This window comes from Aythya ferina (genome assembly GCF_964211825.1).
Source record: "Aythya ferina genome assembly, chromosome: 16".
Taxonomy (NCBI): Eukaryota; Metazoa; Chordata; class Aves; order Anseriformes; family Anatidae; genus Aythya; species Aythya ferina.
In genome coordinates this window covers 5905172-5932939 of record NC_140315.1, presented here as the reverse complement: position 1 = coordinate 5932939, position 27768 = coordinate 5905172, and the positions used below count along the sequence as shown (strand labels likewise).

General features: G+C 49.9%; 2 long non-coding RNA genes across 4 annotated transcripts; one reads left to right on the top strand and one right to left on the bottom strand.

The window, feature by feature from the left end:
- The first annotated feature begins 173 nt into the window (after positions 1 to 173).
- On the top strand, positions 174 to 3982 carry LOC311445449. 2 transcript variants are annotated; one of them, XR_014698419.1, is made up of 3 exons: positions 174 to 1283; positions 1715 to 2968; positions 3819 to 3982. It is a non-coding gene; the product is annotated as an uncharacterized lncRNA (long non-coding RNA). The 2 variants fall into 2 exon arrangements; XR_014698420.1 differs by lacking the exon at positions 174 to 1283 and having other exon boundaries at positions 1410 to 2968.
- LOC311445448 lies at positions 3116 to 5877 on the bottom strand. 2 transcript variants are annotated; one of them, XR_014698417.1, is made up of 2 exons: positions 4384 to 5877; positions 3116 to 3939 (listed from the first exon to the last, which is right to left on the bottom strand). It is a non-coding gene; the product is annotated as an uncharacterized lncRNA (long non-coding RNA). The 2 variants fall into 2 exon arrangements; XR_014698418.1 differs by lacking the exon at positions 4384 to 5877 and adding an exon at positions 4082 to 4374.
- Between the last annotated feature and the right edge of the window lie 21891 nt (positions 5878 to 27768).

The following is a 27768-nucleotide window of genomic DNA, read 5'->3' as shown; positions in this document are numbered from 1 at the left end:
TCCAATATCTGTTTTTAAAAGTAAATAAAAACGATTCTACTTGAACGTGCCGGTGATCTATTTCGTCTCTGCAAAGGCTACGGCAGAATTGGTGCCAAGACGTCGCTGCCTTTGGCACCAGCCCGTGTTACTGCGCAGGGGATGATGCCTGAAGCCAGCACGGGGGGGAAGAGGGTGCCATGGGATGGAAGAAGTGGCAGCACGGCTCTGTGTCTGATCAAGTGCCCTGGTGGAGCTGGAGGCACACGGGGGGCATGTCTAACGTCATCAGTAGGCCTCAGAGTAAACAGCCCATCTAGATGAATGGAAACAGCTCATTCCTCCCTGGTTCGTGTTGCATGAGAACGCGGAGCCTGATGGTGCTCTGTTAGCCCTGCCCGGGGCTTTACTTGGAGCCACGCGGGTGACATTTCTTTCCTTTTTAAGTAATTGCTTTCTGTGTACGGCTGTGGGACTGCCAAAGGAGTAAGAGCCCAGCCGCATCCAGCCCGGCCGGCGGGAGAGGGGCCTGGCCTGAGCAGCCGCTGGCTTTGAAGTCCTGTGGGGTGGGGATTGCTCAGCAATTCTTCTTGCTGCCTGTCACCGGTGGTTCAGGGGAGGTGGGGGAGGATTTAGGGCCAGTGGCCGTGTGGGGAGCTGCATAGGAGCACCAGCCCCAGCCCCATGGTGTCCTTGTCCCAGAGCTGTAGTGAGGTCCCGCTGGGCTCCGTGGTCACTGTCTGCACCTGGGACCCGCTTCTCCCCCAGCCAGCAGGGAGACTGAGGCCTCTCAGAGCCATTTGTTGATGAAAAGAAAGCGCCCAGCGCATTGCGAAGCGAGAAGAGTGATGAGTTTCCATCGAGCTGGCTCTGGTTTCCTGAAAGGTGGCCAAAACTGCCAGCAAGCGAGGGCAATGAGTGGCGCTCAGAAGCAGCACGGCTCAGCTCTCTCCCTCCCCAGGGATTCCTGGAGCCCGCTCAGCCCTGCTCCGGGCTCATTTCGAGAAACAACCCCACCAGCCCAGCAGGCCCAGCCAACCTGCCGGCTTCCTGCCGCTGACAGCCCAACTGGGAAGTTGTGGCCGGGCTGAATGATAATGAAATCCGCCAGCAAGCTTCCCGCGTGGAAGTGGGAGCGCGATGGCTGCGAGGGCAGGCAGGGAGGGATGAGTGCGTTATCCCCAAAAAGGGCCCAAGCACCTCCTTCACCCAGTGCTGGGGAAGTCTGGAAAACCCACAGGATTGCTGTGTGCTGGTCTGGGTACAGGGAAAAGTGCTTAAATTGAATTGCAATGGCTTGAAAGGTTTATTTTATTTTTATTATTTTATTTTATTTTATTTTATTTTATTTTATTTTATTTTATTTTATTTTATTTTATTTTATTTTATTTTATTTTATTTTATTTTATTTTATTTTTATATTTCGTATTTTATTTTATTATTCTATTTTGTATTTTATTTTATTTTACTTTATTTCACTGTCCTGGTATGAAGCAAGAAGAGCTCTGTTCCTTGTGGCTGGGGCAGGCACGGGGTGGGCACGGGGTGCTGCTGTAGGAGCTTTGGTGCGTCAAAGTGTGGCTGGAGGGATGCAGGAAGAGTGGCAAGGATTTTTTTTTTTTTTTTTGAGGGGAATGGTTTTGGCAGGGCAGCCCCAGCACCACCAGCTGTGGGGCACAGGTGTCCCAGGGCTGTGTCCGATCATTTGCAAGACAAATTCAGATGTTTTCCCTAGGACCCAGCACATTGGGCTGCCCAGCTGAGCTGTGAGCACCGTGAGTTGGAGCACATCACCACCATAAATACCAGCATCAAAGCCTTGGATGAGCCTGGCATCAGCTCCCATCCCAACATTGTCCTGCAGCAACGTGTCAAGACACCCCCAAGGTGCCAAGGACAGGTGGGGAGCCCCCCAGGCTTGCACCCCCAGCCCTAAGGGACGGTGGCATCCCCAGGGGAACAGGGCACCACAGCACAGCCTGCCCACAGCACCATTCCTAAGGCAAAGCCAAAACTTCACCCCTGAGAGGGGAAGGCTGAACCCAGGATTTCTTTGTGCAGTAACTGGGCCGCTGGTGGCACTTGCCCTTTAAAATGAAGTTCACAGCAAAACAGTTTTGCCCCCTTGCATCCAGGGAATGCTAACAGCATCCTTTTCTTTCTCTCCCACTTCTGGCTGAAACTTGTTTTTCCCTCCTTTGTGCCTCTCTGAATCCTGCCAGCTTAGAGATTCCCTTGTTCAGAGAGAAAAAAAAGTGAAGAGAGGAAAAAAAAAAAAAAAGAAAAAAAAAAAAAAAAAAGAAAGAGTAAAACTTAAGCCTGGGATTAAAAAACCCATCACTAAAATAGTTTGAACAGCAAAGTCAACTGCCTGCAGCAGGGACCCGCGGCATGCCGGTCACGTATCGCCAGCCGGGGCCGGTCATGTGCTGCACGAGATAGTTCCTGGAAAAGCTTCTGCTCGGCCCGATAGACCTGCGGGCTGCTGATACCACCGTGCCCCTGCAAACGGCCGGGCTGGTGTGGGAAACATCCTAAAATTATAGGGAGGGGGGTGGAGCAGTCACAGCTTCCCCTTGGTGGCACAGAACTTGGTCCTGCTCCTGAGCTGGGCAGTGACCGCTGCGGGGGCGACCTGGCCGGGAAGGGGAGGGTTCCTGAGGATGATTTTTTTTTAATGTTTTTATATTTTCCCCACACACATGCACTACATTTTGTGTAGTTTCAGCTCCATCAATAATCCCCAAAGCAGGACCTTTCACAGGATAACGGCAGACCTGCAAAGCCCCACGATGTGGAGCCACTGGTGGCACTGGTGGTGTTACTGGGGGTCTGACACCCACAAACAGGGGGCAGCGGGGCACAGCGAGGGGGCGATGGCCCAGATAAGGCCAGGCGGGGTGGGAGGCAAATGCAGGCTCTGATTTATCAGCTGCGGGGCATGCTCGGGAGCCTGGCGGTGCTGGGGCTGGAGGCCTGTGGTGGAGAGGTCAGAGGGGGAGACCTCACAGATGGGGGGGGGGGGGGGGGGTCGCAGTCCTCGGCCTCCAAACCCGGGGCCAGGACGGGGCAAGGTGCTGGCGTTAGGCTGCAGAGGGACTCAGGGCTTCCACGCCTTCCTCTAGCGATCCCAAAATACATGTGCACGAGTGTATTTATTTGTTTGTGCAGATATTAAAATTCCTACATATAATTTAAAAATATAATTACATACAGATAAGTTTAAACATACATATATAGCATTTATATACAAAAATTCTTATGCATACACACAAAGTAAATATTTTCCTTCCATCCTGCAGCCGCCTTCAGTCTGCAGGCTCAGCATCAAGCCGTGGGTTTGCAGGATTCAGCGGGGCTGTGCCAGTGTTTGTCCCCCATGTGCTGGTCCCCGGGCACCTCCTGCAGCTGCTGCCCCGTGTCGGCACCCCCGGCACCAGCCCTGTGTGTCCCAGCTTTTTATCCACTTTTATTAAAGGGTGCTTTGCAGTGTCCTGCAGGATCCAGTCAGCTTCCAACAGCAAACAGATAGAGGAGCTCAAGGGGGAATATCCTGGAGGAGGGCTGGGCGAGGAGGGCTCAAAGCCCTCGTTCAGTAGCGGCTCGGCAGTCGGCTCACTCGCAGCCATTGCCTCGATGAGCCCCCAGGTCCTAGCAGCAGGTTTTTAGGGGCGTTCAGACATGCAAAGCCAAGGAGCGTGGCCTATTGTAAAGCAGCGAGGAACACATCTCGCTTTGAAAATAGCGCCGAGCGTCTTAATACATGTTTAACACTCAGAAGATCCTTGAAACCCGGACTAAGCATGCCTGAGTGGTTCCCGTTTAATCTCTCCCTCTAGATAAACACCGGGGGCAGCGTGCGCCGGCAGCCACAGCGTCCATTTGCCTTCCTGAGTCACATCAGCTGGCCGTGTTTACTTTAGCTTCGTCCATGCAAGCGCATTAAGTAAAGCTGGAGCTCTGCAAAATGAAAGTGAAATGAAATAAATGCGTGGTGCCATTAGTTTGCTGCAATCGGGCTTTAAAATTAGCAGGTTTTCAGATGTAAACATGTAGAATGAACCCTGAGGGGGAAAAAAAGCCTCCAAAAACCACATCCTACCTTATTTTCAGCACTGTATGCTGCTATTTATTTCGTGCCATTTTAGTAAGGTAACCTAATTCAGTTTCCTGTTTCCAGTTAATTTTATATGTGCATATATACATTAGTCATGTATTTATATCAGATAAAAGTCTGATTAGAAGCATATGTGGACGAACATACACATTTTCTATCAATAGCTATGTATTCCTATACAAATAGCAATATATAGGTAGATATGAGTGGATATACATACTATATAATGGATATGCACTCATATATATAGTGCACATATATGTAAATACACGTGACTGTACATATACCTGTATGTAAATATAGATGTGTGTGCGTGGATACATATGAATGACTTATTTCAGCTGCTATTTAAGCTTTTATTTCCTACATCCTGGCTGCTGAAGGTGCCAGATGAAGCACGGATTAGCAGAAGGTTTCGATGGAGGAGCACACACCAGCAGCCATGCGATGTAACCCGTTTAATGGCAGGTCACTGATGTCAGGGTGCTGGGCCCAGGTTCAGACAACACAGAGCTCTGTGCACAGCTGGTGGGGTTTCTGTGGGAGCGAGGTGCTCGCAGTCAGCGCAGGGAAGACCCTTAGATTCCCCACTCCCTGTTTCATGCACACAGGCACACAAACGCACAGTTTCCTCTCCCTGTCCCCATCTGACACTGCTGGATCCAAACACACAAGGCAGTGCTCCAGTGAGCCCTCAGCCCAGCATCTCCAACATGTCCTGCTTTAGAGGCTTTAGAAAAGAAAAATATAACCAGCAAAGCCCACCCTGAGCCGTGATGGCCCAGTGGCTGCAGCAAGGCGACCTGATGCTTGCTCATTTCTCCAGGGAGTAGGACTAGGAGTGGGGCCCTGGGGCTACAGGGCCGCGGGCCGATAAGGAGCAGCTCCCTAATCTCCAGCCCCAGCAGCCAAGCAGGCAAAAGTGATAAGGCACAGCCACCCCGTGGCCGGGGGTGCACGCTGGGGGCTCTGCATGGGTGCCTGCACCGCGCAGGGGGTGGGATGCAGCATCCCCCCCAGCACCCCTGCAACCCCATGGGATGCAGCAGGGTCAGGGCACAGCACATGGCCAGTGCCTGCCATCAGGGTGGGCATGGGCAGCCTTGCTTCTAAATGGCCAAAAATTGCAAGGTTCAGTTAACCTTGCCAAAATAATTCTTAATTTCCCAGGTGGCTGCCAGGGAAATAGCCAAAACCAACTGTGGATGTCACGCACCCCAGGAGAGGAGCTTCCCGGCAGTGCACGGGGCACGGGGACCTGCAGACCCTGCTGGGGGATGTACAGAAACCGAGGGGGCTGTGCTGGCACTTGGGCAGTGCCACCAGTATTTAAAAGTGCCATTTGCTGTGCCCCAGTGCTGGAGGCTTCCCAGAGACTTTGCCGTGGATCTGTGCTGCTGCTGTGAGAGAAAATGCCCAGAGCAGAGCCCACAGTGGGGCTGGGAACCGAAGCCACCGTGGGAAGAGGGAAGGACTGAAGTGTGTGTGGCCTGTGGGTAGGGTCCTGACGGGCACCAGGACATGGTTATGGGGACACTTTAGTGACCGGTACCTGGGTTTCCCTGGGCACTAGAGGTAGAATAAATCACACGTGCTCGTCCAGGCCCAACAGAGCATTTTCTTCGGCCTGGCAGCAAAGCAGAGCCCCGTGGGACTGAGGAGCATCCCAGTCTGATGTGTAGATGGGTGTGGTGGTTTTACCAGGTAAAGAGGATAAAATCAGGATAAAGCAGTGTTTTTAACAGTTTGCAAACATTTGCATTAACTTCGGAAAAGCAGGAGTGAAGAGAGGGCCGTGCGCAACCAGCAGTGCAGCTGGGCAGTGCCAGGGTGCTGAGACCAAGGGTTCGTGCTCCCCTCCTTTAGGGCCCAGCTGGCGTTTTGGCTCAGGGACCTGCCCTTTCCCTGTGCCTTTGGTTTGTGCCCAGTCCCTGGCAGGGCCCCAGGAGGCAGCAGCAGCACCAAATCCTGCAGCGGTGCCGGCTCTGCTCCACCTCTCCCCATCTCCCTGGGATAAATTCACCAGCCCCCGTGTGCCAGCCGCATGGATGATAAGCTCAACTCCAAAGCACATTTTTGTCAGAGGGCAGCAAGATAAAATCTTAAAATAGCTCTGCGTGACATTTGACAGGGGCTGTGCCGCTGCCCTCTCCGCAGGCTGCCTTCCCCCTCCTCCCGCCCCAGCCTTGGGCAGGAGCATCCCCGTGGGAAGGCTCGCTTCCCGAAAACTGAAGCAGCCCATGTGCTGCTGGGGAGGCAGAGCTGCCTGGGAGGCAGCACTCTGTGCTCGCCCAGGGACACAGCACCGAGCACAGCGCCGCATGGCGCAGCAAAGCCCTGCCTCCATTTCCCGGTGTCCCCGTCCTGCAGTGCCCTGCTGCCAGCAGCTCGGCCCCCACTCTGCCCCTGTCCCTTGGCTCGGGCAGAGTGTCTTCTGGCCAAGTCCCCGGCTAGGGAACAAAGCGGAGAGCCCCGGTGAAGCGGAGGGAGCTGGGGGAGGCGCAGCTCTCTGCACGGCTCGTCTCCAGCTCTGGAAAACAACTCTGCTGCTGAAAATAAATGTTAAATATTACCCTCGCTGCTGTCGCCACCTTTTTCCTCCCCCTCTGCTCCTGGCGCTGCTCGGGGAGGTTGGGGTGTGCTTTGCTGGGGTGCCCCTGTGGCTCTGTGACATTGGGTGCCATGGAGAAGATCGAGGAGGTGATGCCAACATCCCCCAGGCACACAGCACTGCGAGCACACGGCCTGAACCCCCTGATGGCGCAGTGCGTGGCGCTGCTCCCCGAGCTTGGGGCAGCATGCACAAGCAAACATATACAGGAGTTCAGCCTTCCACGGTGGATTTTAGGCACACGATCCAGCTCTTTCCAATCTCGCTTTTATTTCTGTGCAGCTGTTAGCATGCCATACTTAAAGGCACAGTTTCAATTCCTATCTATCTTGAGCTTTTTTTTTTTTTTTTTTTTTTTTTACTTTAATGGAAAACAAGATTAAAAAAAGTCTTCAAAGAAAACAAACATTGCAATGCCCAGTCAAATTTTCTCACAATTTTAAAAATGCCTATGAGAACAACTGCTTTTGCACAGTTAAGAATTTCAGTGGGGAGTTTGCAGCATTGCCATTACACTTAGGAAATGGAGTATTTAATACGGGAAAACCACATCCCAGTTGCACCCAGCTCACAGCATCAGGCCCTGGTGCCTGTGAGTGACCCTGGGAGTTCGACTGGGTGCTGGTGCCCCTCAAAGGAGCCTTCAGGCCCTTGCCCCGTGGTGCAGGTGATGGTGTGGGGTTGTGCCCTGATCTCCTCGAGTTTAATGGGGACCAGAGCATGGAGCCCATGCTTGCGGGTGCTCCATGTGGCCCCGTGCGCTGGGGCAGGGAGCCGAGGCCAGGCAGCATGGTGAAGGGATGCTGTGAGCCATGGCCTGGGATGCTGAGGGGCCACCAAAGCTGCACATCTTTAAACATAGCTCTGCCGGGGGCTCTGGAGGTGGTTTGGGTTTTTGGAGGGTTTCCCCCTGCATCCACAGCCTCGCTCACCTTCTGCACAAACCTTCACTCACCCTCTGCTGTCAGGGCAGCATGGAACTGCTCTTCCCAGCAGGAAAGGCTCGGGTGCATCCCCTCCACACCCCTCAGCAGTAAGCAAATATTTGCAGACATTTCCTAGCAGCCACACAACGCACACCTGCTCCGGCGCGGTGCCACGGCGGGACAGCCCAGTGCCTCTCTGACACACACGGGGGGCTCCTCGGCACGAGCCAGGCTGAGAGCTGGAACTTGAGGGCTGTGAGTGCTCCACGTCCCAAAGCAGCAGCCCCATGCCCCTCTTTGCTGCGGGTGACAGCAGGGACGTGCCTCAGCTGGTCACCCAGGGACAGCCCTGTCCCTCTGCAGCCTGCTTGTCCCCAGAACACCGGTGAAGATAAGGGCAGAGGATGCTTAGTTTGTGCTGTCATCGAGACAGAATAAAGCCCGGCTGCCTCAAATGCATTTTTTTTTTTGAGTTAATTGTTCTCCTTGCATGCGGCTGTGTGTGCCTGGCCCTGCTGCTCTCGCTAGGCAAGCAGAGCGCTGATCATTGTCAGATGGTTCACGCCGAGGTTTCTGTTTTGTTTTGTTTTTACAAGGATCCAAGATGATAGGGGGAGGGAAAGAACTTTTGTCCTCTGCTTAAAATAATTCAAGAGCTTTCCACTGTCTACGCCAGGCTCGAGCAGACATTTGCATAACAAATGAGCTTCTCCTCACTCTGCGGCCCCAGAAGGCTCCTGCAGCTCCCAAGGACCAGGCAGGTCCATCTCCACCTCCACTTCCACCTCCATCTCCACCCACCACAGGCCCCAAGACCCCATCCTGTCCCACTCGCCCCCCGCCAGCAGCAGGGAATGGGGAGGGATGCAGAGGTGACGAGTTTTTGGCACTTTGGTAAATCGAGACATAAACTGCCCCTGAAATATCCCAACAGCTAAACACTTGTTTGGTGACCAACAAATCATTCCAGGCGGCTTTTATTTTGCTATTAAAAATGCTACGAGTGGTTTTGTGGAGGTTTCTCCCTGAGGTAAAGATCAGTGACAGCTGAGGCCATGCAGGACCCTCCTGTCCTGAGCCAACGTGGTGGCCCTGTGCCCGGCTGGGTTTGCCCCCAGAGATGCACAAGCACGAGGCTGGGCCTGAGGCCCCACACAGGGCAGGAGAGCCAAGTGAGGCCTTGGGAGTTTCATGGGGTTAATTTTGACCCACACAGTTCTGCTCTTGCTGTTTAAAGCTATTCCATAGCAGAGAGCTTCTGAAGGGCACCTGCTGCCCCAGTCACCTGCTGGAGCCCAGCAAGAGGCCACCACCAGAGCCCTTCTGTGTAGGGCTGTGTCACCACAGCTCCCCTGCTGAGGCGTGGAGGGGGTCTCCAGGCCTGTGCGAGGTGCCAGGAGGGCTTCCCCAGAGCTAGCTGGAGGAACTGGGTGGAAGCACATGCTGTCGGACCCCAAACACCTCGTCAGCTGTATCTGAACATCGCAGTCTGGTGAAGAGAGGTGGAGGGAAAGGAAGTCCCAGCAATACTGAAACGTCCTTTTTAGACAATGACTGAAAAAGTGTTGCAGTTATTCATTTTGAAATGAGTTTCTATAGGGGGGGGTAGGTTTATTTATTTATTTATTTTAAATTGCGTAACACTATGGGTACACAATTAAAAAAAATGAATCCATAATCAGCCAGAACCCATCATCCCTCCAGAAACCTTTGCAACAACAGCCATCCAGCCATCCTCCGCACTGGGTCCTTGCCCTTTCCAGCTCTGAAGCATTGCCCAGCACAGCCCAGCACAGCCCAGTACAGCCCAGTACAGCCCAGCACAGCCCACCAGGGCTCCCCCTGCATTCAGAGAGGGCCCGACTGTCACCCTAGAGCCTACAAGGAGGTTTCTCTGTGGCGTGTCCCGAGGCACGGTGGTGCCATGCCACCCGGAGAGCTCGCTGGGCTTCAGCCTGGCCACGGGGGAGTCACGCGTGGCCGCCCCCTCATCACTTCTTCATTCTTGTGGGCTGCTGAAATAATGGCTGTTAAACAATGCCAGCGCAGAGTGATTTATTTTTCCTGCCAGCCAGCCAGGCCTTCTGTAGTGGACGCCCATTGCAGACATACCCGAGATACCAAGCCGAGGTTATGGCAGAGGTGTGCCATGGGGAAAACACAAAGGTGGGAACAGCACACACAGCTACCTGGTGGGGTTTGCTGCTGTTTCAAGACATGAGACTGAGAAGGCAAAGCACAGTAAAAAAATATACCATTACATATGGGGCATTCCTGGCAAAGCAGGTCACAAGTAGCATTTGCTAGAGTGAATAATTAGGACCCTCTGGGCCATTTTCAAAAATAATTTAAGAGGCTAAATGTCACTGCTGCTGGCAAATGCCGCAGTGGAGGCATTCCCGTTGCTCACAGACTGTCACTGGTGCTGCTGTGTCCTGCTGAAGGTTTTGTGCAGCCCTGCCCCATGGGCTTCCAGCATCACGGGCAGTGTTGGGACATCGGTGCCCACCTGCAGCCTCACACAGAGCAGCTGAGTCATGCTCAGAGACTAAACATTGGAAAAAAATACACAACAGGAATTCATACAGCAAATGCAGGAGAGATGGGCATGGCATCCCCAGGGAGCTTCCTTCCCGCAAGGCCTGGCACAGGTTGGCCATGAGCCCACATCACCCCCAGCTTCCCTTCACTTCCCTCCAGCCATGCAGCCCCAGCAGCCACCAGCAGGAATTGGGGCTGATTCTGGTGTTTGCTTTTGCAAATCAGCCCTGAAGCTGTGCAGCTGTAACAGGGAGGCTCTGCCCTGGCTTTTGGAGCACCCGCCCGTGGGCTGCAGCCAGAGGGACAGGAGGGGATGGGAAGGAGCTGGACACAGCTATGGTCTGCAGGAGGAGAGCTCTGGGAGCTGCTGCCTTGCTGCTCTGCTGTGGTACAGGCCCCTGGCTGCAGGGGCTGAGAAAAGTTTGTCCTGGAGCTAGAGAGCCTGGAGCACTCCCCAGGTGCTTCTGCCTCTCCTTGCCTTTCTTCTCCCAGGTATTTTGCCCAGCTCATCTGCAAGAATCTGCCTCATCCTGCCTCATGAGAGTGCAAATATCACCAGGCTTCTTGTCTCAGGGCAGCATCTGCAAAGAGTGCACTGAGATCTGGGGAAGCTGTGGGGAGGGAGATGACCAGAAACCCCTGCAGAATATCCCCACAGTCTGAGAGGAACAATTGGGACTGTGCTGTCCTGGACCTTCGGTTGGAGCTGATATCTCCCCCATGCAGCTCACTGCCTTCTCCATAGCCTCCTCAACGATTGCCCGGAGCCAGTGGGTACCAAATCCTGCAGCATCAGTGTGGCTGCTGCAAAGCTACAGGTACCAGCCAACGTTTCAACGGTCACCAGCTTAAAAGGAAAAAAAAATAATCGCAACAAAAGACCAACAAATAGTTGATGCTGTTCCCAAGCAAATAAAAAAGAGCAGTTTGGGATCGTCACTGGTGTCCCTTTGTTTACTGAATGCAGCAGCAGAATAGGCAAGGAACAAAAAAAAAAAAAACCCTCCTGATAGGGACAGCTTGGTGTGGGTGAAGCAGGCTGGGACATGCCCGAGAAAAGGAGGGTCAGGCTCCGTGTGTATCTGCTGGTGACGGGAAATAAATGTGCCCAAAAGCACTTAAAAAAATAAAAAGGACCAGACCTGATTGCAGCAGTTAGAAGTGATATATTCTTGGCATGGAAACAAAAAGCAAATTCATAGCAGGTTTGGAGCTGATCTTACTGGCTTACATGGGATTTTATACTTAGGTAATTCTATTGTTGGCTGGCGCTACCTGATTTATGCCTGAATAAGGTCCTGATCCTGCAAACATTTACTTATGTATTTTAGCTTTACCTTTGCCCCAGACGCCCTATTAATTTCACTGCAGCAAGGATAGTGCCTGTTTGCAAAGCTGGCGCCTTCGCAAGAAGAAAATCTATGCCATAACGCCTGAAACGAGGAGGAAATTCTGCAGTGAGAAGTGAACTCCCCCAGACTGCGGTCTGCCTTCCCCAGACACCCACAAGCTGTGGGTGTGAATGCAGCTCCCTCTAACCCGTAAGTGTGGGGAAGCAGCAGGGGAGCATCCTTAGCAGAAGCCTGTATCTCCTCTCAGCTCTGTCTGCCTCTACAAGTCGAAAATCAGACATCAGCTTAGCAGTAAGTTCACTCTGACACCACCATCTCCCCTGGGCAGACCGTCAGAATGAGCTTCTAACGTCAGAATGAGCTTCTAACCAGGGCAGAAAATACATTTGTTTGTTCAGTTCAAGAATTGTCTTTTATCATGAAAACCACTGCCTTTACTGCATGCCCTCCCCATCAGCAAGGAGGCATGGTAAAAGGGGCTGGCCTGGAGAGGGATTCATCCATCTAACACATCCTTTAACAATGCAATGACTGAGTTTGCTTCAAAGAGAACATGAGAATAAGAACCTGGGAGGGAAGAGGAAGAGGAGGGAGAAAAGTGGAGAGGATACACGTGGACAGGAGAGGACAGCAGCTTCAGCCACCACCCCCGTGAGACGCCACCAGCAGAGCCGTTGCTCACACGCCCATCACATGGGAACGCTCTGCTGCTAAAACCAGTCAAATGAAAAAAAATATATAAAAAATAAAGGGGCGAGGGGCTGTGAATCTTGGAGCAGCTGCTTTCCTCACTGCTGCTGCCAAACCTTCCTGAGAGCAGGGTTACTCCTCGGTGCAGGGGGGAATTAATTTGCTTTACAATGGAGCCGCCCGGTGTGGGGCCAGCGGCACCGCCTGGAGCCAGCTCCGAGGGCACTCAAGGAGGCTGCAGGTGGGCCCAGAGCAAAACCCCTCGGGTACAAGTCCCTGCTGCCTCCTGCTCGAGATGCTCGGCCAAGACGCATCAATTCCCAGCCCAAACCCAGCACGAGCTGCCCGGCAGAGCAGGCAGCGCCTTGCACCACGGGGCATTTGGGTTCCCGTGCACAAGTCATGCGAATCCTTCCTCCCCAGTGTGCCTGGCACAGAGCACAAGCAGCGAGGCACGAGCTGCATATACTTTTATTTCAGCATTTCTACAAGCTAACGGCAGGCTTTGGCCCAGCTGCACCCTGCTTGAAAAGAGCCACCATGCCTGGCACCACTGCACCCCGTGAGCCTGGGGCTGGTCTAATTCCAGCCTGGGCCTGAATCAGCAGAATCAGCAGCTCCTTTTGGCTGCTATGATCCAGGCGTGCCGGCTGCAGGCTGGAAGTGCTGGGAGCCAGGGTGCAAAGCTAGACCCCAGCATGTATGGGTCCTGTACCCCAGCTCAGATGGGGTTCAGATCCAGGCAGACACAGCATCAGCAGCCCTGGGGGAGGGGCAGCTGGGGACATGGGCATATCACCTGCTCTGAGCCCCCCCAGGCCTTTTGGACCCCATACTGTGAGACTGTAGCGTGGGGCTGGAGGCTGCTCCCCAGCCCCGGTACACTTCCAGAGCAACTCCTCTGAATTTGGCTCTGCTTCTAAAGCAGCAGCCTGCAGAAGTGACTATTGCCTCCCTAGGAAGATTTAATTATACATAAAATTAGAAGTCTTAGTTAAAATTTCATACTTCTGGAAGACAGCCGGTTCGTTAGCATCACTTTAATGAGGCACTAACCTCACTGTAATGCTCTTATTAATGCTCGTCACTTATTGAGTGCCAACTGCTTGGCTCCTCTCCGACAGGCCGGCTGGTCTGCAAAGTGAATGGTTCAGGGGTCCTTTGATGGAAAATGTGAGCGCGTTTACGCCACGGCCAGGACAAACGACAGTTGGTGAGATGAGGCAGCCCAAACCTCACCAGATGGTGCCCAGAGCAGGCGATGCAGTGAGGGAGCAGGACCAGGGCAGACAGGGTGGGCGCAGGAGGGAGCAAACGAAGGGAGGAGATGCTGGTTGGGGCAGACACAGGAGGGAGAAAATGAAGGGAGAAGAGGAGATGCTGCTTGCACCACCACCATCAGCACCATTCCTGTGCGCTGCAGCAGGGTGAGGATAGGGGCCAGGCCAGTGAGCGATGACAGCGCCTCCAGAACAATGTGCTGGAGGGGTGATGAGAGGGGAAGATGCCGAGTTTCAGCATCCTTGGAGGCAGGTAGCCAGCAGCTGTGAGCTGCAGCCTGTCCCCCACCTAGTCCAGCTCCTGGCGTGCTTCGAGTTCAGCCCCACAGAGCCAGAACGGTGCGGCACATTCACCACAGCTGCATCCAGCCTGCATCTCACCGGAGACCTTCTTTCATCCAAGCAGCTTCCAAACCCCTAAGACACCCGTGCCCTGACGTCTCTGCCCCGGTATGACTGCTGTGGGATAAATGGTGCCTTTTGGGTGCCCCTGAAGCTGCTGCAGAGCTGGTTTGCCTGGAGGAGACCCAGGGAAGGCCAGCAGAGGAGGGAGTCTCTCCTCTGGTCCCTCCATGCTGCACTGTCATTGCCCGTGACCCTGCTGGGCCTCAGAAGGGTCCTTGCCCTCCCAGCACCTGCTTGCAGGTAGTGCCCAGGTGCTCTGAGCACCCCTTTCAGCCGTGGCCATGGACAGAAGGCCAAGGATTACCCCGGCAGCTGCTAGGACACGCTGCCCCACACCTCCTGGGAGCTGAGGTGAGCATATGCCATATGTTTCTCCTCCTGTTCCATGAAATGCTCTGAATAGAGGGATTAAAAATTATCCATTGTGGCCTGAAACAACAGAGCCAAGGCACCAGTGTGGGCTGATGTTCCAGCACGGGGCTTACGGTGGTGGCAGCAAGCAGGTGGCTGCTGCACCCACACCTAAAGGTGCCCCATGGGTTGGCTCGGGATTCCCACCACGAATGGCAGCAGCAGTAACAGCAGAGACCTTGGCAAAGAAGGATTCAGCTCCACTGATATCATAGTCTGGATTTCTGCAACTGAAATAGAGCGTTTCATGTCAGTACAGTGAACAAAAAGAGGGAAAAGATTACCCAGAGCAAGGGGGGGAGGCCAGTTGGCTGCCTGGGCATGGAGCGATGGGATGGGGCCAGCTGGATGAAACACAGGGCAGAGGAAGGAAAAACAGGGAGAAAACCCCTTGTCCCACAGTGCTGTCTACCAGCACTGCAGAGCAAGAACACCAAACTACAAAGTCACTGAACTGGAAAATTCGCAACATTTTTTTCTCCACATAATCTGACAGATTCAAAGCCAAACATGGAAATTTCACAGGGTGCTGATGTGCTTTTTCCCTGTTAAAGTTTCTCCGAGTTTCTGTGGAAACCGGCCTGGTTCTTGTGAGGAAAAAAATAATAAAAGAAAAGTAGAAAAAAGAGAGCATATTTTCAAGCAAAAGTAGTTAAATGCAACTCATAAAGTGACTGATATAGGTAACTGGGAAACTGGTAAATTAAAAACGTTTTGCCAAGGATATTTTTGCTGAAATAAGTTTTTTTAATTTTTTTTAGTAAAAATAAGATTTGTCCAATCACCCACATTTATCAAAATAAGGAATAAAATGGAGGCTAGAGTGAGAGGGAAAGACACAAAATAAAACAAGGCAAAAAGAATGGCAACTGCCTTGAAATTTTTGTATGGAATTTACAGCAGTGCCTGGAGCCTGCTCACACCAGACAGCTTATTCCTGTCGTCAGCACCAGAAAAGCCAACCTTCTCGGCCCCTGGTCCACCCGCCTCATTGCAGGTCTGTGTAGGCCTGGGTGCAGCTCAACCCACCAGCAGTGCAGGCCCATATAGGCCGCACTGCCAGCCCCAAGCACATCTTTCTCATTTCAGTGTCTCTAGCAGCAAAAAACCTGGAAACCTGATATTTTAAATGGGATTTTATTCAGGGCATAGAGCGGAAGCGCGTTGTCTTTGTTGGGAACAGGAAAAGGCATTAAAAGCTCAGTGCAGCTGTAAACAAGATGCACATTGGGAGGGTTTATCACCCCGGCGAGGGTAATCGCTTTCAAGTTTAATCAAGGTAGAAGGGGGAGATTTGGAAGCATCACATCCATGGCACACTTCCCCGCTTTGTCACATCACACCAAACACTTGATAAAAGCTCCCTTTGAAGAGGAGCCAAGTTGTTCCTTGCTCTACTATAGTGGTATTGTATTGGATTTGCTGAGCCGGGTTTCCAGTTGTGCAAAGAATTTGTAAGAGGCAGAAAAAGAGTAAGCATGTACAGAAAGCGTTACGGCTCAAAGAAAACAACAAGAGATAGAGCAGTAATTAATTATTGGGCTTTACATCTTTATTTTTTATTTTGGCAGTGGGACAAACAGACTACTGTGTTGGTAAAATGTCAGCTCTGCATTATGAGAGGGCCTACCTTCTGTATATATTTGGTTCTATATCATTAGATATTCAAAAATCACATTCCATGTCCCCAAAATCACAAGACTGGTAAGCAAATCATGAGGTTAAAAAACCTAATAGTAACAAAGGGTTGTCTTTTGTCTCTTAGCTTCTGAGCTGCTAGCCTGCCAAGCTAATTTCAATAGAGACTTGGTTAAGGGAAAATAAAAAAGGGAAGGTGAGACTTTCCCATGATTATACCAGAAGTTTAGTTTCCCAGGAAAGCAAATCTGTAATTCATCTGTAATGCGATGAGATCATTTCCATTTGATGAATCCTAAGTTTGAGAAGGCTCAAAGAAAAAAATAAAATCCAGCATCCAAAAGCAGATCACTTAGCCAATGGGTATTTGGGAAGTGTGTATGCCCAACCAGAGCATGTGAAGAACATACTATTTCCCTTCACAGCTTGGAAAATGCGGTGCTGGTTTCCTTAGCAGCATTCACACTGTAGTGGGTAGAGGTGTGAAACAAAGATGCTCACATTATGGACTGCCAACAGCCTCCTGGGGCCATTCATGGGACCTGTGGCCTAACCCATCAGTACTTTTTCCTGGGCTGGGTGAAATGCTGTGGTATGGACAGCCCAGAAGCTGCCCTTAAAGCCCTGCAGCTTTTCCTCTGTCTTGGGTTTACTGAGTATAACCTCAATCCACATACCTCAGCCTGCTCTTGGCAAGGAGCATCTCACCTGGCTGCTTGTTCTATGGGGAACTGGGCTGAATGTAGGCTGCTGGAAGTGAGGCAGACCTGCTGGAAGCCATCTGTACAAGGAACAAACCCTCTCAGGAGGCTGCCCTGATGCTTCGAGGCACGGTCCCTGCTGCAGGACACCAGGCGGCTGCGCCCCTCACTGACTCCCCAGGAAGCAGGGCACTGGCTGTTCTGCTCCTCGCGTTAGCATGGCATTAGCATGGGCTAATGGAGATAACATCTTCCTCTTGCTTCTGCCAGCTGCCCCTCCCTGGAGACCAACGGCTGCACAAACATTCGCTGCCCACCAGCCCCTGCTGCCTTTGTTCGGTCTGCATGCAGCTCCTCCTGCGCAGGTGGTGTTTGCTCTCCGCACGGCTCTTGTTTCAGACAAGCTGCCTACAAAAGCTCAGGAGTCGTTGCTATTTATTCTCAGCCCTGGCTTGGCTTTGTCGAGATGACCAGGTGAGCAGGCAGACGGTTGGTTCTCCCACTCATTTTCTACTGGATGGGGACATCAAATATTTGCTTTCAGAAGTATTTGCAGCAGCTCCTCTTCAATTAATGGCATCAACCAAAATGCTCAGAAAGGGTGTGGGAGAGCTCCTGTGCCCTCACTCCCTCCTGAGTTTTGCTATGGTGACCCAGAAATTCTTGGGCTTTGTTGCTTTGCTTCTGAGTGTATCTGATGGGCAACACATTAAAATATATGATGTGTTTCCATTTGGCAGCACCATTTTAGACCTGCCAGTTCCAGCTGCATGCCAGACAGCTGTTCAGCTCTCAGGGAACAGTGTTCAGTTACACTACTATAAATTCAGAGAAGCTAAAGGACTCACCTTAGACATTGCCAGTGCAGCAGAACAGAATTTAGCCCTTGCATTTCAGGAACTACAAAGCTGCCTGAGGTTATATGCTGATTACGATGTACTTGTGTCCTCTGCTCTCCTAGCTTACGCTGCAAGACACCATCCAGCCATCCAACCCGGGCAAGTGTGTTTTGTCTCTGACAGGAGGTAACCCCAGCTGTGATCGAGTGTAGAAGCTGTGTTTGCGATGGGTTCAGAGAAGGGCTTCACTTTGTACAGCGAAGGCTGAGCCAAGACCTTCTCCATACGAGCCACATGAGCTGATGGGTAGCTGGCACCAGCCACCAGATGAGATCTGGGCTCCTGAGGCCTCCAGAAGTGGTCTGAATCCCAGAGAAATTTTCCCTCAAAACACATGGACATAATGGCCATGCTTCAAGAGCAGACTGGAGATTTTAGAGACAAAATTCTCCATTGCTGAGATGTGTACAGGCCTTTGTGCTCTGAAGGACTCCCAGTGTCTACAGACGTGTCTGAGGCAGTGGGAGACGGGCTTTCTTCCAGGCACGAATCATTGCTCACTGCTGTGAGAGGTATTCACAGTCACAGCAACTCAGCGTGAGCTTTGCTAAAGGGAAAAAAACTACCAAAGCCAAGGGACTGCATGATAGTGAGCACTGCACCCAGAGATCTGGCAGTGACGTGCCACTACCTGCAGGGTGAAAAACTCACAGCGACACCAGGACAGCAGAGGACAGGCCAATCCAGGCAGGAAAGCCTGTGGTAGGCCCCGGTCAGGGGACTCAAGCAATAGCACCATCTTCCCCAGCTTTCACTTCATTATCACCATCATTTCTCTATGAATGACTGACCACAGGCAACATTTTAAACTCGGTGCCATTGGTCACTAATGCAATCAGACCCACGTACCGTGCAGGACAGGAGTCGGTGCTAAGTTCGTTTTATTCTACCTTCTGCCTGGGCAGAGAGCATGCTTTTGGCTTTATGTACTCTGTAGTTTCTCTCTTTTCATTCTTTTATTTTTTTTTCCACCTCTTGTAAAGACTTTGCTATGTCAAAATCTGTCAAACAACTCCTTGTGCCATGTTTTTACAAGAATCCTACTTGCTGAATGGTGCCAAACACCCTTTTAAACAATACTCCGTGAAGTATTGCGTTGCCTGTGCTCTGCTCTTGCATGCCATATTTAGACAAAAGCTAGGGAATTCCCTGGCCTAAACGAGGGCTTGAATGAGTCCATTCTTTTCCCACCTCAACTAAAAATGCATGTGCTCACATCAGGCACAGCTCCTACCCAGTTTTATTTTTAATTTATTCCACATTTTATCTACCTAGAAATCAGAAGGAAAAAAAAAAAAATAATAGAAAAGGAAACGAATCAAGTGAATTCTGACCACAGAGACATGCTCAGTCCTGCTGGGTGCATTCCCAACAAGACCAAAACCTAGGCAGCAGTAACACAAACGCCCAGCCCCACGCTGCCACCAACTAACAATAGTCAGCTCACAGCCAAATAATGCTCCTGTTGCTTTGGTCCGGTGCAAACAAACAACAAGGTTATGGCCTAACACTGATAACAACTTTCAGGGGGGTTCCTGGCAATGCACGAGCACCCTGTTAGCCACCTGAGTCATTGGGGTGTCAGATGTTTCTGGAGCAAAGGAAAACCCCCAAGCACGTGGGGCATGGTGCGTAATGCCCTGCGAGCAGCCAGAGCAGCGAGCTCTGCGATTCCTGCACACACTGCCCTGCACATTCATCCATTCAGACTGGCAAAAGCCAGCGTGCAAGGGCTCTTTACTGACGCTGCGAAAGTCAATGGGGCTGCAGATCTTTCTGGAGCGGCTATTGAAGCTCCACATTCCAGAGCGCTAGGCTAATCGCTTTTAGCCAGCCCTCCAACAGCACTCCAGTTGCTGATGTTTAAACTCTTTGCCATACTTTCGTCCACAGTGCATGGGCCCCCAGATTTTCTGACATGTGGCTCTTCCTCTTGCTGCCAAGTCTGCTGGGAGAAGATGTCAGCCTCACAGGACCAAAACAAATGCCTTCCACACACTAACTCTGCTGGAAAAGCTTCACATAAAGGCCTATCTTCCCCTCTCCTCTTCCCCATAAGCTCTAAAAAATATCCATCATTTCTGCTCCAAGAAAGGAAGTCTGAATCCTGAAATTGAGGCATTGAGCATCATCAAATACAGTGTATATGGCCTGAAACTCAAGAAAAAATACTCCAAAAAAGAAGGCAGAGCTTGCATTAGAGCTCTGTTTTTATATATACATACATACATAAAATCCATTACAGCCATTTAAGTTGTATCCGTACTGCTGATAGCAGTGATGGGGAGGGACCCTGCTGCAGACAGGATGCTGGCAGGCACCCACTTTTTAACTGCTGCCATTTAATTCCATTCGGTGTTGCCTGGGACGACATAATAACTGAGACATCACTCAAGCCTAGACTAGCCTGGTGCTGCTAGTGTTATTGCCACTGCTGGGAGCACTCTGGGGACAGCAGTAGAGGAAAGAAATGATACGGACAGAGCTGCAGTGTTATAAAATGCACCCTTAGGATCATATGCTCAAAAGCACTCAGTTCCCATTTAGGAACCAAAATTAAATTGGCAGGATTTCAGAAGTGCTCAGCATCTATCAGCTCCTACTGAGAACATGCCGAGCTCTTCTCAAAACTGTTAGAGAAAAACAATTCGAAGATAAGAGCCTGCTTGTGGTTTACAATTAACATCATTGTGTGGGTCTTCACAGCAGTTTGGCAGGAGCAAGAATAGCTGCTCTCACAGAAGATGTTCTATATGAATTCACATCTGAAAGTGTGGGGCCAGGTCTATAAGCAGTCACCCCCAGGTCTATAAGCAGTCACCCCCACCACCTGCCTCCTGTAAGAGCTGCACACCCTAAGGAGAAGTTTCCACTTTGTGTTAGAACGATGTATTTTATAGCACTTGGTAAGAGGGAGTCAGCACGCGATCATGCTAAGAGCAACCACATCAGCCGAGACAAGACCAGTATGAGTAGGTTACAGCTCAGAACATAACCCTCTGAGCTACAGTCAGGGCAACTGTGAAAACATGGGGGCAAAATGGACTAATTTAGTCCCAACCTGTATTAGTTTCTTACTTATAATTAGCAGCAACATTATATGTCTGTCTGACATATATATGTTTGTCTCTGATAACTCTAAGTGCTCTTTGTTCCATGAATGAGACAGATGTCTTCTGGCAGTGGGGACAGAAGCAATATTCACAGTCTGGGCTGACACCAATGTGTGCCTTCAAGAGACATAAAGGTTTGTCAGATCTCTTCAGTCAAGCAACTCCAGAGGCCACAAGTTGGCAAAGACCAGCAGTCTGCCAGCTTGATGCAGTCCCACTCACTCCCTGTAACCACTGATCTATTTAAAAGAAATGCTGTGAACTCAAATCGTCCTACTGTTGGCAGCTCCCCAAATCTTGAACCAGCTGAACCTTGGTGCCACACCAAAATAAATAAATAAATAATAATAATAATAAAATAATAATCATACACAAGAAACAGCTGGTGTCAGGCTTCAGCTCCCCCGCCCCCCCCAGATGCACAATGACTCTTGAAGCAGACTAAGAACAAGTTCTTTTCATCAAGATCCTCCTTTACACAGTGTCCTTCATCTCATCTTGAGCCCTGTTCCAGAAACCATCTTCCAGGTAGGAGCAGCTGGCCTGTGCTTACTTTACAAGGGTTATGAAGCCTATCTATGCCTTAAGCTTAATAGTTTGATAGGTCTAATTCCACACAAAACTTCCAGAGATGCTTCTGGGGACAGTAGGAACTTGAAGGATCTGATGAGTCTTGCTACCAGTAGGCTCCTTTGGTATGGGAGGTGGATCTCTCATTTATTCTACTTCAGTACTTTCCTAGATGAGAGTGCTACAGCTCAGTCAGAACTGCCAGGTAACAACGCTCATAGCACTAGGACAACACAATAATTTCTTTCTTTTTTTTTTTTTTTTTTTTGTAGCTCAGGAGAATTTTTCTGTTTTCATAATAATGTTTTATTATTACATCTGGTGAAGGTGGGGACAAGTGTACTGATTCCAAAGGACCTGCTGTTCCTTCTGAGGAACAGTAAGCTCAGGAACTTGGGGGAGAGATTAAACTTTGCATAATCAAACATTGCAAGAGCTTACAGGCTCGGGACATGTTGGTTTACTTCCCAAAATCTAGAAATGAAAGCAGAAAAACAGCAAAGTGCATTGCACTAAAACAAGCTCAAAACACGCACAAATTTAGCTTGTCACTCCTCAAAAGTAATGATTGAGTATGATTCATTACACCCAAATATTCTAGCTCATTTTCTACAGATAATTAACCTTGTAGGCAATAATTTGCCCAACAGGCACCAATGCTAGAGGGGAACACTCTATTCCCAGGAGGAAGGCTCTGCCTCCTCAGAACAGATTGGAATAATAGACTGCAGGAATGAGGACACAACAGCTTACCATGGTTCGGCCAAGGAGCACTGCTGTCCTTTCTCTCCTGAATTTGCTGTTTATAGGACAGGGACAGTCTGAGAAGACTTATTTAGGCAAGAAATGGAGAATTCTCTGTGCCAGTGAGCAACATGTGCTCAATTCAGATGCAGTCTCCTAGGGAGCAGAGAAGATCCAGAGCTGGGTGATCACTGCCACAGCCACCGAAGGGCAGCAAGCACTCCTCATCACAGCTGAGCCGAGCTAAACTAGGCAGCAGAGCAGAGGGTAAGCAGAGAGATAACAAGACAGACATCCTGGAGCAGCAAAGAGGCATGCTGAGTGGTGCTCCCTGGGCTGTGGCTTGTCTGCCCTATCCATAGGGAGTCAGGGGCTCACAGGTTTGCATAGCAGCTTGGAGTTTGGGCAAGGTTTTGAGTCTTTCTCTTGGTCCCTTGTATTTCCTGCTCGGTTTACACATCCTCTCAGCTCCTCATGTATATTTAATCTGAAGAACACCATTAAAATGCCAAGGAGGCTTTCAAGACAATTGTTTTGTTATATTAAACCAACTTCAGTCCCAAACCCTGCTTCTGTGAAATTACTCACTGGACAGGACAATTAAAACCTAAATTACTAACCAAATGCCATTGTCACTGTCAGAAGATTGCTGTTCTCATAGGTCACCCACAGCAGGAAAAAATTTTAACAAGATGCTGCCTGACCCCAGGGATCTCCATGCAGCCCCTTTTGCATCAGGCGCCTCGGTGTAATACAAAGACATCCATCCTTCACTGCAAAAGTCTTCACAAAGTAGCAGTGCTGAGCCCTGAGTGCTGCTGCAGGTCTGAAACACCAAATGCCTCCGTGTACATTTATTTCACTGGCATGCACTCACCCCGCAGATGCTTCAGAGGATCTGTACGAGAACCTCAGCCTGAGTGTCACCCAGTGAAACCCAAGAGCTGCATCCATTTTTAGAACAGGCCTGCCTGAAGATATGTTGCATTATCTCAGCAACACGTAAGGGAACAAAATGAACTGCAGCTCCCCCTGCCACTTATTTACCTTCTGTTTAAACAGAGTCTCTTCAGCCTGCTCCATTCCCCTCCTGAGCACCCATTTACTCGGCACCTCTCACAGGGCTGGCCAGTCTATTTTTAAAAGCATGCTGCTGGCTTTTATCTTAAGCTGCTTTTTTTTTTTTTTTTTATTTTTTTAGCTCTTGTACTCTTTAAACTTATTTAAAACACGTTGGCAGACAAAAGCAGTGAAGGGGGATGTAGCAAATGCTTCACAGTTGGCATTGCAAGTTGAGAATTAAGGCAAGAGGAAAAAAAAAACAAAAAAAAACAACAAAACAGATTAAAAATAAATACCTGAACTCAAACAGCTGTGATCCTCACTCAGGGGAATATCTCCCATGCACTCAAAGGGAGTTTATCTGAAGCTAGACTTTAGGTCTTGCTCTGGCCCAGCTCATGGCAGCAAACACACTTGGGTGCTCGCAGCTGGGAGAGCAGCAGGCTGGCAGCTGTGAGGAGAGGCTTTCTGCTGAGGCCAGTGAAAGGATGTGATCCCCCACCTGTAAGCAATTTTGCAATTGTCTCAGTTTTGCTGGTTCCAGATCTGATATGTGATCGCTGAAATCAGTGGACTTGTAAAGTCACACAGGTGGAGGGACACAACCAACAGGAGGTTTGGGCAGGATGTTCCTGCAGGGATGACTCCAAACCTGGATGCATTTCACACTCTTGACCAGAGAGTGGTCAAGCCAAAACCCTCAGCAACTCTCAGAAGGTGAACTATAATGAGGGAGTTTTGAGGCCACGAGTACTGGCATGGCGCTAGATGCTGTATACAAGGATGATGGGCTGACTACACTCACACATCATTAGCATCATTAGCAATAGGAGAAAGCACTCCAAAACTACCTCAGCCTCATTAGAGCTTTAATCCATTTTTCCTGGAAGAACAGGGAGTTTTTCTTTCAAATTTTTGTGACTCCCTTTGCCAAGTTCATTTCTGTCCTACTTCTATCAGATTTTGAGTAATGATAATTTGGTTGCATTTTGGTTTCTATCAGTTTGATGCCATCCATAACCTTGGTTTTCTCTACATCTGAAAATTCTGGGGAAAACATATGCTCATGTATCATATACATATTTGGCTTCCTACAGTGCATATTCTGGGGGAATGCTACTTTAGGCTGACCATGAGTTGGGATTTAGTTTCTTTTTTTTGGTTTATTTTCTTTTGTTTTTCCAGATGGATGATGAGGGAAAGGGCTGGGTGCAGACACTGCTGCTGCTACAGAGAGGATGATAACACATTGGGGTGGCCAGGCTGAAAATTGGGAATTTCCTGGCAATTTCCCAGGATGGGGAGACAGGGAATTACTGACACCCAGTTGCAAGCTTTGCATTTTGGCAGCTTAGAGATTTTTCTAGCCCATGCCTTGGATCTAGATTTTTTTTTTTCTCAGTACTCAGGTGCCAGGCTCTCCCTACAGAGTTGCCCTGAGTACCCTGCTGATGTTCCTGCAGCGACCAGACGCCTAGAGCTGCCTCTGTAATACTGTGTACATCCCAGGCTGAGCTCAGCTCCATTTCAGATTCAGGACATCTCTGAGAACTGGTTGAAACGAGGACTCACTAAAGCTTCCATCAGATGCTGACGGGCCCCTTTGTGCCAGGAAAACGGATGTGTGCAACAGCAGCAAAAGTGCCTGGAAGCATCCCAAAGCCTGAGTGAAATGAGGGAATTTTGAGCGGCACCAAACAAAAGGAGCAGTGATTTAATCTCCACAGATGGGGAGGGGGGAGCAGCGTCAGGAAAAGCAGGAGGATGAGATTAGCTAGGCAATAAAATGAAAATGAGCAAGAGGTGGAGCAAACTGTGCTGAGATAGGAGGAGGTGGATTACAGAGCTGGCAGATGGAAGGGGAGCAGGCAGCCAAACAGGGAACAAAAAAACAGGTAATAAATCCGTAAAAATCTCAATCAACAACTTTAAATACCATTTCCAACCCATTTTCTCCAGGGAGCCAAGTGACTGTGGCAGATGTACGGCCTCCCCTGCGTGCCCCCCTGAGGGTGCCCTGGGCCTGCCCTGTGCTGCTGCAGGCCAGGCGACTGCAAGTGGCCAGCAAGGTGTATGTGCTGGGGCCCAAAACCCTTGCACGGCAGCCAGGATCCTTCCTGGCAAAAGGATAAAGAAGTCATTTAACACCGAGAGGTGAAAGAAATCGTTTCTTTCTTGACTGACCATTTGACTCAGCCTAATTCAGCAGCATGAAAGCGACACATCATCTCTTTTGTTGGCTGAAAGGGGCATTTCCTCAAGCCTTGCAGGGGCACATTAGGCTGGGTATCTCAGTTCCGGACGATAAGGCGGCTTTTATCAAGAAGCTTTCATTACTGCAGTTAAACTGGCAATAGGTGATTGATAATAAGCAGACATTTGACCTCTGCTCGAGAGTCATTAAGCCCTTGACCACTGAGATTTTGGAGGATAATCTCTAGAATATCTTCGGCTGTGTCATTTTGGAAAGGCCATGGTGCAGCTTTCCAGATCTCTGCATGCCCCACATGAATTCCCCAATCTTCCATTACCTCAGGCATGTCAGTGCCCAGTGGCACTATCTCTATCACAGTCCTCCGTATCTCAGGAGGTTATATGAAATCATTTATTTGGCATTATATTTTGGGAGTCTGGGAGAGAATGGAAATTATGTGGGTACTGCAAAAACAAAAAGGGAAATTAATGGCCGAAGATAAGTAATTACTTTATGAGTCTGAAACCTCTTTGTGGTAGGGACAGCTTTTTTCTCTGTAGTGGTGGGATGCCCAGCCCCACTGGGTTTGTGCTGAAGAGAAGCAGCAGTGATGGCTCACACTTCATTGTAGACATCCGTATGGAATAATAAATACACCTCTTGAGCTGGCAGTTTCCCATCCAAATGTAGGGCATGGGCAGATTAATCTCATTGCTGTTGAGCTGAGTCAAATGATCTCCACTTCCAGAGGTACCCCAAAAGGGTACCTCTTCCTCCCTCTGCCCCCTTAGCTTGTTTAATGTCCGTCAAACCATGGCTGTAAAAAACAAAATTGTACTATAAAGGGGCATAGGTCCAACCTTGTAAACATTGTTTTCATTTATCTCTTCAAGGCTCCCATTAGCTTTCCCTCATAGTCTGCTACAGATATGGCAAAAAGGTGCCTGGGACAATAATCTTCATTTTTGGCCTTTAAAAATCATAGATTGGAGAATAAGTTTCATTTCAGGCTGACAAAGAGCTCCAATTTGAATTTTTTGGGGGTGGGTGGGAATGCATGACCTTTCCCCAGCAGAGGACCAGGAGAGCAGAGTGGTGCAGTGTGGGGAGGGCAATGGGATGGCGGGGAAGGCAGGGAGAGCCTCAGATCGGGAGCTCTGTCCGGGAGCTTTCTTGAAAATCCCTCTGACTCCTAGCTATTGGCATGTTTTTAGGAATAACAAGCATTTCTACAATGTTGAACAGACTGAAAAAAAAAAAAAAAAGTCTATTTTCTTTTTTTAAGAACATTTTTTTTCCCTTTGGAAAGCACTGTGGTCAGTCTTGGACAAACTGTGGGAGTTAAGTGCATGAAATTCAATACTCATGTTATATACCAGAGGTCAGGCTCAGGGTCCCTTCAGATCTAAAGCATACGTGCAATAAACATTTCCCCAAAAAGCCCCTCCAAAACCCCCTAAGCCTTCCATTCAGCTTCTGGAAACCGCGGCGCAAAGACAGAACAAGACCTGGCGGCAGAAAGTCAGCAAAGAGGACAAAAACATTTGGAATTTACATTCGACTTCAGTTCCTACAGCATTCACGCTCCCTGCCTAGCCAGAGCCCGGTGGGGAGGCTCAGTAAACAGCATCGCCCTGACGAAGCCCAGCACCCAGAGCCGACACGCCGAGGGCTCATGGAGCAGCCCGGGGCTCCCAGCTCTGCAGGCACTTGCTCCTCAGCTGACCCCAGAAGCTGCTGTATTTCACATGCTGTTCCTCCCTCATCCGAGCTGTGCTGCGAGATAGCTCATCCCGCTGGAAACTATAACTAAAAACACTGTCTAAAAACAGCTCTTCTTGCTGCGTGCCCAGAGGGGAGGAGCGGTCCCCAACGAGCACAGACAAACGGAGCTCAAATAAATAGCTGGGCTGAAAGGGACCCAGGAGGGCAGCCCAGGGCTGCGGGGCCAGGCAGTGATTTCACACCAAGAGGCAGGATCTCTCGGTGTGAAAGTGCCCGGCGATGACTTGCCCACTTCCAGACCACGAGGCTGCTTTTGCTCTAACTGCAGCCGGCTGTGCTCGGGTCGGGCTCACGGCTGTGTCTTGGCACCAGGTGTTACGAGGAGCTGATTTCCACCGCAGGATTAACAGCAGGATACAGAGCACAAACTCATTGCAAAGTTGTGATAAAATCAAAGCTCCATCTGTATGCAGGCTGGAACTTGGAGCTAGGAATGATTGCTGTGGGAGAGCTGACAGTTTTTTCTTATTACCAACGAAATAAGCTTTTCCTGCACCTTGAAAACAAGTAATTATTTTTTCTTTAAAGGTTATATATACATATTTATAATACAGACATATAGGGAGAGTTGCAGAGAATTGAAAACATTTTAAAAATATTTAAAGTGCAGTGTTTACTCTTTTCTTTAGAGGAGCTCAACTGTTCTCTGCTTGGATGCAAATGAGGCACACACTACTTCCACTCTAGGTATTTTTGGTCAGAATGAAAAGATAAATAGACAGTGTACGTCAAACGTCACACTTTTAGTCA